The sequence below is a fragment of the Pleurodeles waltl genome, chromosome 4_1 (genome assembly GCF_031143425.1).
Source record: "Pleurodeles waltl isolate 20211129_DDA chromosome 4_1, aPleWal1.hap1.20221129, whole genome shotgun sequence".
Classification (NCBI taxonomy): Eukaryota; Metazoa; Chordata; class Amphibia; order Caudata; family Salamandridae; genus Pleurodeles; species Pleurodeles waltl.
Window position 1 is genome coordinate 818,158,054 of NC_090442.1, and position 18,885 is coordinate 818,176,938.

Here is an 18,885-nt window from a genome sequence, read left to right on the forward strand (position 1 = left end):
AGGGCAACAGTGAGACTTTAATGGTATACAAGCAGCCAATGGAGGGAATGTGGAAGGGGGTCAGAGGCCGCAAGCTGACCACACAGGGCATGTGTAAGGGGCTGTGGCAGCACAGAAGGCCATTCATGGCAAGTTAGAGGGTTGGGTTGGTGGCAGCACAAAGGCCATGGTGGGTAAGTCAGGGACATGCAAAAAGAACTGTGGAGGCCAGAAGGGATGGTAGGGGCTGGACACGGACAAGAGAGGGCAGGATAAAGTCCTTCAGTGATAGTTTTCATAATTGGGCTTTCAGCAACCCGTTCATTCTCTCGATCAGTCCTTCAGCTTGTGGATAATATGGAATGTGAGAAATCCACTCAATGCTGTGTTTTATACAATAGTCTGGTACTAATTTTCCTTTCAAATCTGACCCATTGTCACTCTGGACTTGGGGTTGGACTCCATAATATAACATTAACAAGTCCAGAGTCTTTATGGTGTTATATTCATGTGGCACGTTTGCAAGGAATAGCAATCAAGTAACTAGAATGAGGCCCTCATTTTGACTTCGGACGTCTTTTTGAAAGGCCGCCAAAGCTGCTGCACAAACAGACTGCCAGTGCTGGCTGTCTGCTGACCGCCATATTAGGAATCATTGGGATGGAAGTTTGACTCCAAAGAGGCGGTTGCATCGCCAGCACTGCCATGGCAGCAATACTCTGCCCGCTGTATTGCAAGCTGTAATACAGCTTGGCAAAGTCTTGCTGATGTGGTGGTGTTGGTGACGCAAGACCACCAGGACCCTTCCCCTCCCAGATGACCTTCTCAATGGAGAAGGTAAGTGATCGTCCGAAGAGGGGTGGGGGGTGACGAGGGTTGGGTGCATGTGTGGTTTGTATGTGTGCAAATGGGGGTGTATGAGTACGTATTGTGAGTGAGTGAGTGGGAGTGTCTGTGTGCAAGTGTGAGGATGAGGGGGTGTGCATATGTGCGAGTGGGGGTCTGTAAATGGATGTGTATGGTGAGGGGGGTGTTTGTGGGTGCATATGTGCAGTGCAGGGGGTGTCTATTTATGTGTGTCTGTGTGTGAAGTGCTTGAGTGCGAGTATGCGGAGGGGGTGGTAAATGCATGCATGTATGTGATTGAATGTGAATGTTTGTGTGCGTTTATGTGCATGCGAATGGGGGTTGTCTGCTTGGACACGCGTGAATGGGGTGTGTGTCTCCATGTATGAGAGTGAATGTGGGTTTGTGTATGCATGTATTCAAGTGCGTGGGGGGGTCTGTGGGAAAGTATGCATATGCTGAGGAGTGTGTATGTGAATGCATGCATGCATGAAGAGGTGTTTGTAAGTGTGTGGACGGGTGTGGGGGTGTTTGCATGTGTGTGTGGACCTGTGGCAGTGCATGTGCCGGCGACAAGAATGGGGTTTCCTGTCGCCAGGTGCATTTCCACCAGAGTTTTTGTGGCAGGGTGACTGCCCCAGAAAGCCTGGTGGTCTACAGCCTTGTAATCCAGCCAGCAGGCTGAGGCCTGCGGCTGGGTTGGAGGTGCTCACAACCGGCGCAGGGGGTCTCACCACAGGCTGCGGCGGTGCGACCACACGAGCAGGCCAGGCGGTGTTGGGGAGGTTTGGCATCGGCCAAACCCCACAACTTTGCCACCAGGTCGGTGGGGTAAAACCACACGGCAAGGCTGGCGGTCTGATGACCGCCAGCATCATAATGAGGGCCTAAGTGTCCACTACTGTGCAAGCGTATTGACACCCGTGACTGATCGGTAGTGGCCCAATGTAATCAATTTGCCATATCTGCCCCAGCAATTTCCCTCTCCCCAACTGACCTTTTACTGTTTGCAGGAAAGATCTCTGTTGTGTATGTTGACAAATAGGGCTTTCCATGATCACAGTTTTTATCAAGTGTATGGGAAAGTGCATCCCTCTAATCTCTGCCCACCTGTAAGTGGCTTTCCCTCCCAGATGTCCACATTTTTGGTGGGCACATTAGTCATCCCCACCAAGTCAGAATCTGGTGTCGCCACTTCTGCCTCTGAGATTTTGGCTTTGTGGTCTGCAAAAGAACTGAACCAGTGTTTTAGTGAATCGGTGAGACAGTGGGCATCTACATGATACACAGTAACGGTACTCTGCTCTAGCATTTCCCGCATTTCCCACATTTCTTGCCACAACTCTTTACCCCACACCTCCTTAGAATGTATTTGCCAGTTATGTGCATGCCATGTGGGAAGCCAGGTGGCTAACCCATTGGCAGTAGACCAAGAATCAGTATAAATGTGACAAGTCCCAGGTAATTCTTGTTTCAGTGCCTGATACACAGAGTACAATTCTACATATTGACTACTCTTCCCTTCTCCGGTAGTGGACAACAACTTCTTGGTGACTGGGTTATATGACACTGCTTTCCAATGTCTTTTGCCCCCACATAGTTCGCTGAACCATTGGTAAACCATGCATGCTTGCCTATCCTCAGGGGACAAGGATTAAAATGGCTCACCCCATCTCACTGGTGACTATTTTATCTGTGGTACCTCCTGCGCCCTCTCATCATTCTCCACGGGGGCTTTTGACTCTTGTTCATGTAGAGCGGTTATCCCTGCTGGTCTCACCCAAGCCCTGACCTGTATTTTCCATTTCCGCCATATGATACTAGCTTCTTGTGCATGTCCTATGCAGTGAGTTTTAGGGAAACTCATCACCCACTGCATTATTGGAATCTCAGGTCTCAGAATCACATTATGACCTAAGGTCATTTGTTCAGTATCCACTAGAACGCAGTAACAAGCAAGTAACTGTTTCTTAAAGGAGTATATCGCTCTCCAGCATCAGGTAGCTTTTTAGTCCAGAACCCCAGGGGCACCCTTGTTCTTCCCTGTTTTTACCACATGCTCCATTTTGCATATTGCCCCTGACAGGTTACATGCAACTCAACGTCTCCTTCCTGTACTGGCCATAAATCTAAAGCCTGTTGAATCGTCTCCTTTGCCAAGTCAAACACACACTGCTGCTGTTCTCCCCATTCAAACTCATGTTTCTTTCTTGTCACTTTGGACAAAGGGGCCAAAATCTGACTCAATTGAGGGATATGCTGTCTCCAAAAACCAAACAATCCAATGAATTGCTGTGTCTCTTGCTTAGTGTGGGAAGTGGCAAATTCTAAGATCTTTTGTTTTGCCTGCAGTAACACCTCTCTATGTCCCTGATTTCACTAAGTTCCTAGAAACTCCACATTTTGAGGGGGTCCTTGTGTCTTATCTGGATTAATCATCCACTCTTTGCTCTGCAAGAGTTCTAGAACCCGGTCCAACTGAGTGTCTCTCCCTGAATCATCACATCATCAATGTAATGGGTCAATTGCACCCCTCGAATGACGGATAGTTCATCTGGGTGTTCTGCCACCAGCTAGTGACAGATGGTGTGGCTATGCACATAGCTGTGAGAAATTCATAGTATCCAGAATTGTCTGTCACTATGCAAAAAAGAAAATGTCTCTTTACACCCAGGGGCCAATGGTATGGAAAAAAAGCTTTGGCAATAATAATGGTTGTATACCAGGTGTTTTTCTATTCTTTCAATCAAAGTGATGGTGACGGGGATTGCGGCAGTCAAAGGGGGTGTATATTTCTTCAGCTCACGGTAATCAACTGTCTTTCAGCCCATCAAGTCGGCGTACGTGCCACAGAGGATTATTCCATTCAGTGGTGACTGGAGCTATCACACCAGCCTCAATCAACTCCTGTATAATCTTACTTATTTCCTCATGCCCTCCTGGAATACGATACTGATTCAAATAAATTACCTTGGTTGCTGGGGGCACCTTCAGTAGGGATATCGTCAGATGACCCACTCTCATTGCTGCCACAGAAATGTATCTCTTTGATCCAAATTGATAACATCCATCATCTAAGTAAAAGTCAACCCCTATAGAATGTCAATTCCCTGTATATATTCTAGGAGGGGCACAATTAGAACAGTATATTCTCTTTTTGGTGCTCTGCCTCTTTTCATTTGAACAGTAGTCTGCATGTCAGGGGTTTGTTTTCTACCCAACCCTGTAGTGGTGAAGTGATGGCCGGTAAACTTTTTGGGATTTCCATAAATTAAAGAGGCCTCCGCTCTGGTGACAACTAATTCCTGGATCCTTTGAACATTTTTGTGTTTCCAGTGTATTTCTAAATCAACATAGGGGCTGTTATCTTTACAAGCCCATCCCTGCACTGGAGCTTGGCCTGTTTCCTACTGTGATTTAAACCTGACAACTTTTGCCCGAGTCAGGTCTGGATAAATGCTTTCATATCTGCAAGCAGATTCCTCTTCTTCCCTGCTCTCAGCAGTTAACCACTCGCTGTCCAAATTTTACTCCTCTTTCCCTCTTGAAGAAGCATTTTTCTCCCTCTCCTTTCCATCCTCCTGCATCTGTGGCTGACCCTGATTCACTCATTTGCTTATTAACTTTTCTGCTGCCTTCCTTTCAGTCCAACCCTGTCTGACGGCACACATCCCACAAGCTTTTAGTATCTATGCCATCAATCTGCTCCATGTTGACACCATCCTTCAATAATGCCATAAACTTGTCTCTCCTAGAAATTCTGTTATTATCTGTGAGACCCTCAGATTTCCTCCCAGTCTCCCAGCTCTCCCAACTCACGTACGTCTTTCATTGCCTGCCCTGTCTGTTTAATTAAAAAAGTCATTATTACTTGCTTGTAAGCTGGAGGAGCAAGGCAAATGATTTTATTTCACACTGATACAGAGAGCAGTCCGTCTAAAAGACTGTAGGAAAGTATCCTCTTTCCAGCATGTTTACCCCCCATTTTGGTCTTGTTGTTAGTATGTTTGACTGTGTCTACTGGGACCCTGCTAATCTGGACCCCAGTAGTTATGCTCTCTCCCTTAAATTTTGGTTGTTGCATACTGGTCACCCAGTATTTCACCCACAATTGTCATTCGGGTGCCCCCTTATAAGTCCCTAGTATAGCGTACTGAGGTACCAAGGGCCTTGGGGTTGCAGGGGATCCCTATGGGCTGCAGCATATCTTTTCCCGCCAGTAGGGAGCCCCAGCAAACGGTTCTGCAGGACTGCCATTGCAGGCTGTGTGAAATGGTGCATGCACCCTTTCACTGCCATTTACACTGCACCAAGTCACTTATAAGTCACCTATATGTCAGGCCTTCCAGACCTGGAAGCCAGGAACTCTACAAAATGCTACAAATAAGCAAAGACGGCTTCTGCAACATTGTATCTTCAGCTCCTGCCAGCAACTGCCACTGTTTCCCAGTCGTGCATCCTGAGAGGACGGCCTGTCTTCACCCTGCACCAGAAGAATGAAGGAATCTCCCTTGGAGAAAGATTCACTCCTCTGCTTCAGCAGGCACCTCTCTGCAAAGACAACCAGCTCCGTGGGTCTCCTCTCCTGATGTGCTGCATGAGTCCTGCATCATGAGTGGTGGAGTGAAGTGGTCCCGACGGTCCTGACATCCTACTGTCCAACTTTGGTGGAGGTAAGAGCTTGCCTTGCCACACAGGACAGTACCCCGTGCACCACGTGTTTTGCAGTGCAAAAAGGCTTGATGGCATCTTTCCACAAAGTTCTTTGGGCACCGTGCAGCTCTGGCCCTTAGCACTCTATCCTGCGATGCACAGCTTCCTGACTGGTTCTTCGGCGGCGTGGGATCCCTTGTTGTAGTGCTACATGGGCCTCCTTTTGCACCTCATTTGTCCCCATGCTGTGGAACTCCTGTGCATGCCACCTGGTCTTCTGAGGACTCTCTGAGTTGCTCAGAGCCCCCTTTGATTCCCCCTCCTCGGTAGAGTCCACCAGGTCCTTCCTGGTCCCGGGCAGTGGCATTTTCCACTAACCGCAAGCTTTTTGTGTGCCAAAGCGTGTTGTCAGAATCCAGTGATGCAAACCAGACTGCAATCCTCCATCCAGCGTGGGACATCATCTGCACCAACCAGGAACCCGCATCCATCTTCTTGGGTGCAGTACTGACTGTTGTTCTTCACCAGTGGTTCCTCTTTTGCACCTTCATCTGGGTTTAGTAGGGGTTCCTGTTCTCCCTGGACTCTTCTGTGCTTCTTGGACTTGGTCCCCTTCTTCCACAGGTCTTCAGGTCCAGATTCCACTGTTGGTGCCTTGCAGTCTCTTCTGGTTATTGCATTGTCTTTTTTCTCATGTTCTTGTGTGTTCCAGGAAAGTTACTGTGATTTACTCCTGCTTTCCTGGGCTCTGGGGTGGGTTCTATTACTTACCGTTGATGTTTTCTAATACTCCCAGCACCCCTCTACACACTACACTTGCCTAGATGGGAAACAGACGTTTGCATTCCACTTTCTTAGGATATGGTTTGTGTTCCCCCAGGCCCATTTCTAACTATTGTGATTTTCACTAATTGCACTGTTTTCTAACTGTTTTATGCACATATCTGCATACTAGTATATACAATTTGTGTATTACCTACCTCCTAAGGGAGTATAGTCTCTATGGATTTTTTGGCATTTGTGTCACCAAATTAAAGTACCTTTAGTTTTGTAACACTGAGTATTTTCTTTCATGTGTGTGAGTACCGTTTGACTACAGTGGTATTGCATGAGTTTTGCATATCTCCTAGATAAGACTTGCTGCACAGCTACAGCTACCCCTAGAGAGCCTGACTTCTAGACACTGTCTACATTTCACTCATAAGGGGTAACTGGACCTGGTATAAGGTGTTAGTACCTTAGGTACCCACTACAAATCTGGCCAGCCTCCTACACAGACGATGAGCATCACTCAGGAAAATAGAAGTTTTTATTCCCTCCTCCTTAATTCTCTACATTGCATCTCTTAAGGTGTACCGGGGCTTGTCATTTGGGGGCCAATCTGATTTTGTTGGATACTTACGATTGCACCCCATGACTGCTAGCTGCAGTAGGGTGATCTGTTGGTTACCCTTATAACTCCTTAACTGCTCCTGTAGTATGGGGTCAGTGCTAAGAGTACAAAACGTAAGAGCAGCTCCTATATCTAACATTATTCCAGAGGCTCCTGCGTCAAATAATCGCACCATCCATGTGAGTAGTGTTTCCCCAGCTCTCTGCTTCAATCTGTCTATAATATCATTAACTTCTTGCTGGGTGTAATCTTCTAGGGAGTGCATCTCAATTCCTGCCAGATCCTGTGGAGTGCCCTCTATTTTTTGTCTAAATATTGACTGAGCGCGAACCACTTTCGGCTCGTCTGACTCAAACTGGCCCCCACCTCCTTTAACTTCCTTAACACTGGAAATTAAAAAATCAGTAGACTCCCAAATGTTTATATCCCATTTTTCAGGGTCCCAGTCTAACCCTACTTTAGCATAGCTTAATGAACATTCTTTTGATTGATTTTACTCCTTTGTTTCCAATACCTGTGTTGAGAGACTTTGACAGCTGCCTTTTTGGCAACAGACTGCTACATATCAGGCTTATCTTTCAATAACTTGTTGTGACAAGACAGCATGGTAACATTATTTTTAGTTTCAACCTGCTGCCTCTCTAATTGCTGGTATTCTTGTTGCAGCTGCCTATTTTTTTCATGCATTTTTACATAAGCAAATAACAGAATCCAGCCTGCTTGTCTAAAATAGAGAAATCACAACCCTGTTCAAGAGGTACTTTCTGAAATCACATAAAAAAATGTTTTGGTTCAGTATCGCTAAGACATCTGTCCCAGCTCTTGCATAAGCCTGTACCTGCAGACCACTCATTCACAAGAACATTATAAAGGTCTTTCTCCCACCCTGGAATCTCATGTGCAACTTGGGAAGCTGCCTGTGAAGCTGCTTTTGACTTCTTGTCAAACATTTTTCACTTTTATATCTTATACTTTCCAACCTTCCACCCTAGTCTTGCCCTACTATGCCAATTTGTTCTGCTTTACCTCAGACCGAGAGGGAATGCAGTGAAGGGATTGCAAAGAATGCAGCACTCTTAATCTGAGTAATGAATGTATTAAGGCACTTCCTAAGTTACATGAAGATTATAATGTGCAACTCTTAAAATAATCACAGCCGTAGAATAATAATGATCAAAGAAAATGCAATACATCAACAATGAATATATATATATATATATATATATATATATATATATATATATATATTGACTATGTATTCATGCATGCACAGCTAAAAGCTAGAAATCAGAATTAAAAATGCATCAGCATGGGGCTTAACTCTGGCATCATCCCTTGTCTGCCAACTTCAGGCTGTGGAACCCTGACAACTGAAAGACAAAAGAGAACCACCCTAATGGGATTATTCTCTGGGCAATGTGTCATTCCCGGGGATGCGTTTCTTCTTCTACCAGTTGTCAAGCTTCCCCACCTTATATACTTTAAACAAACTTAAGAAGAAGTTTCTAGAAACCACCCTCCCTTTGAGTAAGTTGTGAAATTCAAGCACTGGTCGTACCAGGTCAGTGCTGAAAAAAAGCAATTGACACTGGCCAGATATTACAGTGCATTTCAAAGACCGAGCTGTACCCTACTCTACCATAAAAATTCTAAGCCTGGTACATCCTTATCTTCATTCCTCCCCCATGTTATGTTCCCTTTCCTTGTGAGAAAAAGCAAACACACATTAGCAAGCTGTGCACTGGAAAAATACCTGTGCCACATATGTGATGGTGTTTGAAGCTAAACTAAGCACAAAATAGAGTCAGTGGTCAAGATACAACCAGTAGTTAAATACAGATAGCATTACACTGGGTAGTGAGAAGGATGGTAGGGGCAGCAAGGTAAGCACAGAGGCGAGGCAGGAAGGCATTGGTGGGGCATTGAACTGGGAAACAGAGAGCAGGAGAAGTGGGCAGGGATTTCAAGCTGAATGGATGGCAGTGGCAGCACATGCAGGGCAGGAGGGTCGGGTTTGGTTCATGGACTCGGACAACAGGGGGTATGAAGGAGCTGGATAGGACAGGAAGCTAACTGTTCAGGGCAGGAAGGGCAGTGGCAGAACAACAGCAACACAGGGCTTTAATGAAGCCACAGGGGCCTGGACTTGGACAATTGCTGGCAAGGGGGTGGGGCAGGAACAGCAAGTTTGGGTGGGAGCAGTACAATGCCAGTCCAAGCTCTACATCCAACACCTCCCCCCACCATGCATTGCGATGGGCATTTTAATTAACGTAAAAAAAAAACTACAAATTCACTGAAAAAATCCAAGGTTACAGGGAGGTTATAGTTAGGAAATGGAACTAAATAAACTTGGAAATTCACTAAAAGAATCAAAGGTTAAAGGGAAGTTATAGTTAGGTTCAGATTTTACATGCACTGCACCATATAATTTCAGCTGTTATAGTTAGAATTATTTCAAATAACTAAAACTTGTGCCCTAAGGTAACTATAACTCAGGCCCTTGCCATGCACTGGTAATTACCCCAGATATTACATACCTCATTACATCTTCTATGATCTAACTATATCAGCTGTATTTATACAGTTTTGCGTGTGTGAAATCTGAACCTAACTATAATATCCCTGTAACCTTTGTTTTTTTGAGTGAATATATTTCATCAAAACAATGTCCACATACTTAACTAGAATGCATATGAGACTGTTCGATATCTCAAGATTATTCTCCTTGTATTCTTTCAACATCGCAGGGTTGGGGTTATTGATGCTGGGTGTAATCCAAATACTAAGCCCCCGTGGGATGAATCCTCTCTCAAAGTATTTTTGCTCCCACCATTTGGTTTGCTCTTTACGTCTACGTTTCTCATGTAACCTTGATTTGTCCGAGATATCACTCTCACTGGTGCTGCCCGAAGCTCCATTAGCAGCATCAGTACTGCTATGAGCGCCATCCTCCTTGAACATTTTTTCAGCCATCTCCTCTGGTGTCAGTTGACATGGCCAAATCCAATTGTCTATCCCAGCTTAGTCAAATTTTCACAGCCAGTTCTTATAGCCTTCAACCCTCCTCCTGCATGCTCCACTCACTCGCACAACTGCAGACACACCATGCAGGTCCTCTGATGCATTTGGAGTCCTCGCTCCCATCCAGAGGTATCCTTCAAAATGCAGGGGGCTCACAGCTGTGCTTCCTTGCTTCATTCAATTTTACAGCTGATCGCCACGTGCCCACCTTGAGGGGGTCTACAGAAGGGAGACAGCCACTCTGTAAACATTAACCACAGTCAATCCACTGTTGTGCTTTCTCCCACAAGGATTTTTGCAGACACCAGCTACTGCTCAGTAAAGTTTTATAAATATATTACCTTCTGGCATACACCAGAAGTAGTCTTAGTTAGAACCGTGTTTCTATAGAGAAAGTGTTTTTTTACTTGCCTGTATCTTTGGTGCCACTTCAGAAATCTTCACAAAATTTCCCTAAGGTGACTTTCACCCCAAGGTAACTATAGCTCATGCTTTCACCATCCACTGATAATTACATCACAAATTCCAGCACTCATGACATCTTTGATACCATCAGTGATAATGTAACTGTAACATTTGCACTAAATCTATTGATAAGAAAACTGTGCATGAGGGGGGTGCAAGTTATATTTACCCTTTGTGCACGAGTTATAGTTACTTGAAATAACTTTAGCTGTAACAGGTGAATTTCTATGGCTTTGTACGTTTAAAAGTGAGCCTAACTATAACGTCCCAGTAACCTTTGGAGTTTGAATTGGATTTCCATGGTTTTTTTTGTTCTATTTCTGAACTATAACATCCTTGTAATCTTTGCACCACATCGCCTTAGCTCAAAAAATCCAAGTCTGGCTTAAAAGAATGGGCAGCACAACCAGATGTGATACAGTACTTCTTTTTTTTTTTTTTATTTCTTTTCATTCTCCCAGTAAAGGAACAACATGAGTGGTGACGCGTTTCGTCTGGTGCCTTCAACTGCCCATAGAATTGTTACAGTTTTCAGAGTGTTCTTAAAGGAGAACAATCCCCTCCTCCAAACACTGATATATTAAGTGCATACAGGAAATACACAGACACTACAATTTCTTGGTGATTACTCCATATTAGAAAGAGCCCCACCATTATATATACAAGCAAACGTCATCTGACATTATCATTACTCTTAGTTTGCTTGGCATACCCACCGAATTGTTGCAGAATGTCTTCTTTATTATGAGATAAATTCAGAATAAAAGTTTTTTTTTAAAAACTACTCCTCTCTGTCTTAGAACCATCCTGAGCAATTTAGCTTCTTAATATGCTTCATACTTATATTTGATAATTGTGATTCAATGAAGCTTTCCCTAGTAACGTGATGCAACCTTCATTATTCACTATTAGTCATAGCTCTTCATTTCAGTGCTAGGATTCCTATGACATCATAAGCACATTTCTCATCAGACTACTTTTGTATAACTATTCAGGAGTATGATATCTATTAAGAACACCTGTGATATTGTCATATATTCCTCAAAAGCCCTATCTATTTTTTTATTTATATATATATATATATATATATATATATATATATATATATATATATATATATATATATATATTTGTATATATGATTTCAATTATTACTCTGAAATATGAACTTTGATATTTGTGTGAGCCTGTTGTTAGCGGTAACTGACACTGATGAAGGTGTCTGCCAAAACCTATTTTTTATGACTCTTTGAAATAAAATTATAAAGTATATTCCGCCTGAGTGCTGACTTCAAGTTTGTGGGAGCGCTATAAATATATATATAAAAGGGGGGTTAAAAAAAAGTGTGTTTCCCATGTATATTCCAATAGGAGTTTTCAACACAACTACAGTCCGAACCGCTGCAGAGAAATACTCCAACTTTGGCAGAATGGTAGAGTTTGTTCTACAGATTGTGGTTTTTGTTATTTGTTGCAAATCCAGTCAGTAGTTGTTGAGAAAGTTAAGGTAATCCAAATTTGTATATCTGGGGGTCACGGATCCTCCTCAAAAACTTTGCAAACAATAATAAGCTTGTGGAGGGAAATGCAGAGCTCTGATTGGCTGCCAACACTTCAACCAGGAAGTGTTGGCAGCCATCGTGGGACTAGGCTTCAGCCGCGACCCACAAAAAGCATGACAAAACATGAAAAAAAGAAAAGGGGACAGGGTAGGAGTACCCTGACCCTCAAGCCTTGTTCTTGGCAGGGCAAAAAATTATTTTTGTGAAATAAAAAAAAACAAGTGTGGTCTCCCCATGTGGGCCAGCTCTCAGGGGCATTCCTTCTTTCTTAAATTAAAGTGGGAGGGTGCATGTGGTCCCCTCCAGGGGCATTTTTATGCTCCGGGAACAACCACCTCCCCGGTGCTTTTATTATTATATTAATTATGTTGAGAGGGCTCGCTGATCCCCTGGTCCTGGGAACCATCACCTCCCCAGGACCAACTCTATTTTGAAAAAGGGAGGGCGGGCCATGCTCTCATCAATTCAGATCAAACACACACTCCTCTCCCAGGAAGTAAGAGTTGTCAGACTGCTCTCATTTGCTGGGAACAGAGTTGTTGTCTATTTCCCTGCCCACAGACATGCAGACATGCCTTCTGATGAATTTCTCTGGTTTTGTGCGAGTAAATTCGGAACCTAACAATAACATCCCTGTAACCATTGTCATATATATATATATATATATATATATATATATATATATATATATATATATATATACTGTATATATATATATGTACATATATATATATATATATATATGCACTCACCAAAGAACAAAAATATATTTCCACTACAATGTTTCAGTTTCCACTTCCCTCAGGTAGTACAAGATTTCTTGCTCAATGGCTGCACAGCTGACATGGCTAGTTCTTAAAACAGCAACATGAGTAAAGATACCATTTGGAACGGGAAATCAATGCTATCTTGAGATCTCTTGAGATATGCAGTAATCAGGTGGTATTACCAGTGATGTTCTGTCCATCTGTATTGAATGATTTTAAATGATACATCCATATGTTTTCTATGGAATCCAGCAGTTCTTCTGTTAAGGCATGTTCTACAGGGAAAACTTCAAATATGATAGCAAAAGGATTCTCTATAGGTGGTCAAGTTTCCTTTCAATTCTTGCTGATGCGTAGTTCCTTGATGGACGTTTGTTCTTTTGCAGGGTCATGTCCGATCTTTTTGCCTCCTGCCTCCAATTTTTTCTGACCTGTTTTTGTTGGCTTTTGAACTCTGAGCACCTTACCAATGCTAACCAGTGCTAAAGTGCAAATGCTCTCTGTGTAAATTGTATTGTTGATTGGTTTATCCATGATTGGTATATTTGATTTACTAGTAAGTCCCTAGTAAAGTGCCCTAGAGGTGCCCAGGGCCTGTAAATCAAATGCTACTCGTGGGCCTGCAGCACTGGTTGTGCCACCAACATGAGTAGCCCTGTAATCATGTCTCAGACCTACCACTGCAGTGTGGGTGTGTATGCAATTTTAAACTTCCAATTCGACTTGCCAAGTGTACCCACTTGTCAGGCCTGAACCTTCCCTTTTCTTACATGTAAGACACCCCTAAGGTAGGCCCTAGGTAGCCCCATGGGCAGGGTGCAGTGTATGTTTAAGGTAGGACAGATACTAATGTGTTTTATATGTCCTGACAGTGAAATACTACCAAATTTGTTTTTCACTGTTGCAAGGCCTATCGCTCTCATAGGTTAACATGGGGACTGCCTTTAAAAATGATTAAAGCATAGATTCCCTTTGGGAGCAGATAGACATGTGGAGTTTGGGGTCTCTGAGCTCACAATTTAAAAATACATCTTTTAGTAAAGTTGGTTTTGAGACTGCCACTTTTAGAAAGTGGGTATTTCCTTGCTTAAACCATTCTGTGACTCTGCCTGTTTGTGGATTCCCTGTCTGGATCAGTTTGACAGTTGGGCTGTATGCACCTGTCTCTAGACAGTGACACAAAGGGATCTGGGGTGTAGCCTGCATATCCTGATGAGCCATCTGTGCTAGGAGGGAGGGGAGAGTGGTCACTTACAACTGAAAGGGCTGTGCCTGGCCTCACACAATGCAGTCTCCAACCCCCTGGTGTGTGTCCGGGGCCTGGCCTAGGCAAGGCAGGATTTCACAAACAAGAGTGACTTTCCTTTGAAGTAAGCCTACTTCAAAGGCCAAAATTGGTATAAGAAAAGCACCCAAAACCACAGACTTTAGATCACTTCTGGACATCAAGAGGAACCTCTGCCTAGAGAAGAGCTGCAGAGCTGAGAAGAAGTGCTGCCCTCCCTGTGACTTTGTTTTGTCGAGCTATCCTGCAGTAGCTGCTTCTGCCTGTGCAAGTTGACAAAGACTGTACTTTGTTGTGCATTCCTGCTTGTAAAGAACTCTCCAAGGGCTTGTCCTGAGTTTGCCTCCTGTTGTTGAAGTCCCAGGGTCGTCAAAGACGTCTCCTGCCAGCACCTGGACTCTCTGCTGAGAATCCTGCCCTGCCAAGTGGTGTCCTGTCCAGTTCCTGGGGCCTTGGATGGTGAAGCTGGCGGACCAAGACTGAAAATCCACGCACAGACCTCTGTGCGGGGAAAATTTTGAGGCACCTTCCGAGACGCGGCTGACAAATGACGCGCCGCCGGCTTCACTGCTGGAATCAACACTCCGCCTGCATCGAGGCTGGAAGATCAACGCACGCAGCTGGGGAAACGACATGGCAACACCTGCTGACAGAGGCTGATAATGTTGCAACCCACATAGAGCGGCTTTGCTGATACCGTTCAGCAGGATTTTCGACGCAAACCTTGCTGGACGCGGAAAAATTATGCAAAGTCTGCCCGGACCCGAGTGCTTGCCCGGATCGACACATCGTTCTCCTGGGGAGAGGAAAAATGATGCACGCTGACCCGACCGGAGGAGGAGAACGATGCGCGGTCTTGCTTGCGGGTGAGAAATCGATCCATTGCTAGCCTTTTCCGACGCACACTCACCTGTGCGTGTTATTTTGACGCTACTCAGGTACCTTTCAACGCTAACAGTGGTTTTACTGTTTTCTGAAGGATTTAAGACTTTTTTGCTTTTAAAATTAATTGACTTGTGAATGTTGGATTTTTGTCATTTTGGTTTTGTTGTGTTTAGATAAATATTACCTATTTTCCTAAACCTGTGTCATGTCATTTTGTAGTTCTTTCACTGAATTAGTGTATGAATTGGTACAAATACTTTACACCTAGACTCTGAAGTTAAGCCTGCCGGCATGTGCCAAGCTACCAAGGGGATGAGCGGGGGTTAACTGAGGGTGATTCTCCTTTACCCTGACGAGAGTAAGGGTCCTTGCTTGGACAGGGGGAACCTGACTGCCAACAAAAGACCCCATTTCTAACATTCCTGAATTGTGTACAGAGGTAATTGACTTTTTGATCTACATATTGTTTCTTACAGCTTTGGTGTCGCCACTGAGTCACAGAAAATAATGCATGTTGAGCAGCATGAAAGATGCTGCATTATTCCATAAGTACTTCTCATAACAGTCCTTCTATTTACAGATGATGTTTGTAAAAGATATTCACATGTAATGCACCTTTTAGAATCAAGCAAAGAACATCTGCATTTGTTACACCTTGCTTGAGTTCAGCTCCCACAATAAAAGACCGTAAATTGGGAGCTGTGGGGTAAGCAATTAGTTGCGGTTTTTGAAAAACCTTTGGAATGTTTTCACAAGTGGAGAATAAGGGGAATCTTTTTTGCTTTTTTGTTTGTGTATTTGGGAGCTATTGGATATGTATAATGGTAAAAACAATATGTAGGCAACAGTACTGGAGCACAAGGTGCAACACAAAAGTATTTTACATGTAGTATATTTACTACTGCAGAGGCTGACGCTCATAAAAAGATAGGACTATTCTTACACAACCGTTTTAGTTTACCTTGTGAATCAGGCCCTGAGATGAGTTATTTATGGGTTCGGTGGAATCTTATAATCTTATCAGATGGATAAAAGCACTTGTTAAGGTTGTGCTGTCATCAATGTGGTTATTCAAATCACAAACCACACTGATAATATTGCTGTGGTTCTGAAGCTTGCTTTAGCAGTATTTACTTACTCTGTGCTATGAGTACATACTATTTCTTGTAACTCAAGTCAATAATGGTTGGGTGAGCCGTGATGGAGCGTGATTAAAATCTAATAATTAACATGAGAAGCTTGCAATATAATGCTTAGTGAAATCGCATAGAAAATGTAAACGTTAACGCATGTGTATGAACAGTGCCCACGGGGAGTGCCCACCATTGTATTCGATGATTAATGAAATTGACTAATGATGGATTACTAATGTATTGATGTATGATTTTTCTGTATTAATGTTAGGTATTTTGTATTAGAATTGCTAAATTAACATTAGGCCTTAGTTAGCAAAGGTCTAGGCCTAGCTGCCTGGTTTCATATTAAATGTGTTTTTCTAACGTGCAATGTGCTGACTTGCTGAAGGGCATGTAGTCGTACTTTTCCAGAAACTAGAAGATGTGTGTAACCATAGTAAGTTTTCTCATGAGAACCCGACTTGCTCAAGGAGACATTCTTGTGGAGCACAACAGTGTAATTCGCAACAGGTACAAGGTCATTTAGACTAGGGAAGACAATGGGACTACTGACTTGAGTAACAAATGTCACTTATTCCTCACCTGATATTCTACCCGCTGGAGGCGTCAAACCAAGGAACCAATGAGCTGCGTGAGAACTGTTATGATTTGACAATCTTAATGAGGTGACAAACCATTGGATGGAGATAATGGTGCACCAAATCTTGCCCAATTGGAAATTAGGGGACTGTACACCAAGTTTAATATAATCTTTTGACACCAGGAGAAATCAGCCAATATATGCCATTCCTTTGCCATAGCTATTACGTGCCTTTGCTATTGCCTAGACACTTTGTCACCCTGTTTAAAGACTTTGCGGTTTATTTCTTCGAACCATCCTTACTTTGCCTTGCCCGATTCCTACTTTTCCTCCTTATGAGGGAAATGTCTCTTATTGCCCATCTTGCTGAACTTTGCTGTGTTTCCTTGCTGATGGCGAATCAACTGATGTCCTGAGGATGAAGACTGACTCTGTATGCTGACTCATTACAGAGGGTAACTTTATGATGATGAAATTGTAATTGTCTGTTTGCCTTTTCTTTCTAGGTACCAACTGCTCTTTTGATAGAGACCATAGTTAGATGTTTTCTAAATTTGTGTTGCTAAATTGTTTTGCATGAAGCCCAACATGCTAATGCTGATTCAAGGTTAGTTGAGAAATTCACTAAACGAACGCAAATAGACAAATGACTGAATCCATGCTTTGTTGAATAATGCGCTAATGATACTCTGCTGAGAATAACCCATTTTGACGTTGTGCTTTGTTCTAATGTTTATAATTTTTGCCTTGATGAAATCTTGAGTTGTCATATTATAACAGTGTTGCTGGTTTTGAGACTAATAAACTTGCTAGTAGAGTGTAATCAATAGTGAATAAATATCATAAATCTTACAAAGTATTGTGTGGTTTTTCATGACTGAGAGGTCTTGATGTGATTTGATTCTTACTTATGCCATTATACAAATTGAGTCGATTTATCATAGTGAGTATTGATGATGTTATTGATCTATTGATTGCTATGATGATTAATTGTGTCGTCCTAAGGTGTCTCCAATCAGGGTCAAAAGATTCATTGGTTTAAAACGAGTCCCAGATTAATTAATTATTTAAGGTGGGACGCGTTATCAGCCGTTAATAATTGTTTGCTAGGTCACTTGAAGTCATTAACTGTTTTAAGCCCTTCAAAAGAGGGCCCGCATTGAACAAATATTACCAGATCATACCACACACGCATACTTCATTTTTAGAATTTGAAACGCAGCATAAATGCCTCACTCTTAAGAACAAGCTTTACCCGCGATGTTACAGAGACAGAATGACAATCTATTTGGGCTCCGAATATGCTTAGGAACGTGTTGGACTCTTAGTTTGGGATGGACATGCAAGATAGTTAAACTGCAGTATTTTTCCACGAATAAAAGTAAAGCAGATTATGTAAACTACTGCTTTTTGGCACCAGTTTCCACATCTTCCTCTCGCAAAGACTTTCTGTTAAGAAAGCAGTAAAGCAGAAATCACATTTACGCAAGCTTTGGGACCCAAAGGCAGAACATTTATATAAGCAGTTTTCATTATTTATGCCCAAGATGTAACATTATACAGTACATATTTAGTGATAAATATGTTATGAAGCAATAGTGAGTCATACACGGTAATCCTTTACCAAAAGAAGCACTTAACCTTATGTTGTGCTGACATCTTATTAATATAGTATGCGTTCTTGAATAAAATGATGTGATTCCGATTTGAATACCCGCGAACCATAAAAGGTGCAAAGATGTCACATACTCTAGACAGTTAAAGGGAATCTGCCCCAACACCCACAATAGAAGCATAAGAAGAATTCTCCCACGCAAAGTCACAGAGACAATCACCTTTAAATGAAAAAAACAGGAGCTGGTGCCAGGTACCGATATTTCGTTGGTATATTTTATTTCTTCCGCTCTGGATGCATCAAAGCTGTCCCTTAAAGGCACTCTTTGAGGTGTCCATTAGCTCACATGCTAGCACTTCAAAAAACCTAGTGATAGAAAAAATGAAAGCAAAGCAGACAACAATAGATTCCTGAGTGAGGCAGAAAAGACGACACTTTCATGTGAACAATAAATAAGGTACCACTACGCTTCTTCTCTTACAGAGTAAATCTGGTTTTGTATTTCTTTTATTGGGTAAACACAACAAATTAAGCTGAACTGACATCCATGAAAATGTGCTTTTAATAACTCAGCATACTTCATGTACTTATTAATCGAAATATCTCTAAATTAGGACATCTTTACGTTAAAGATTTTTGATCATGCACCTCAAAAGCGCATGTCCAATAAAAATTGACCTGTAAAGATATTAAGG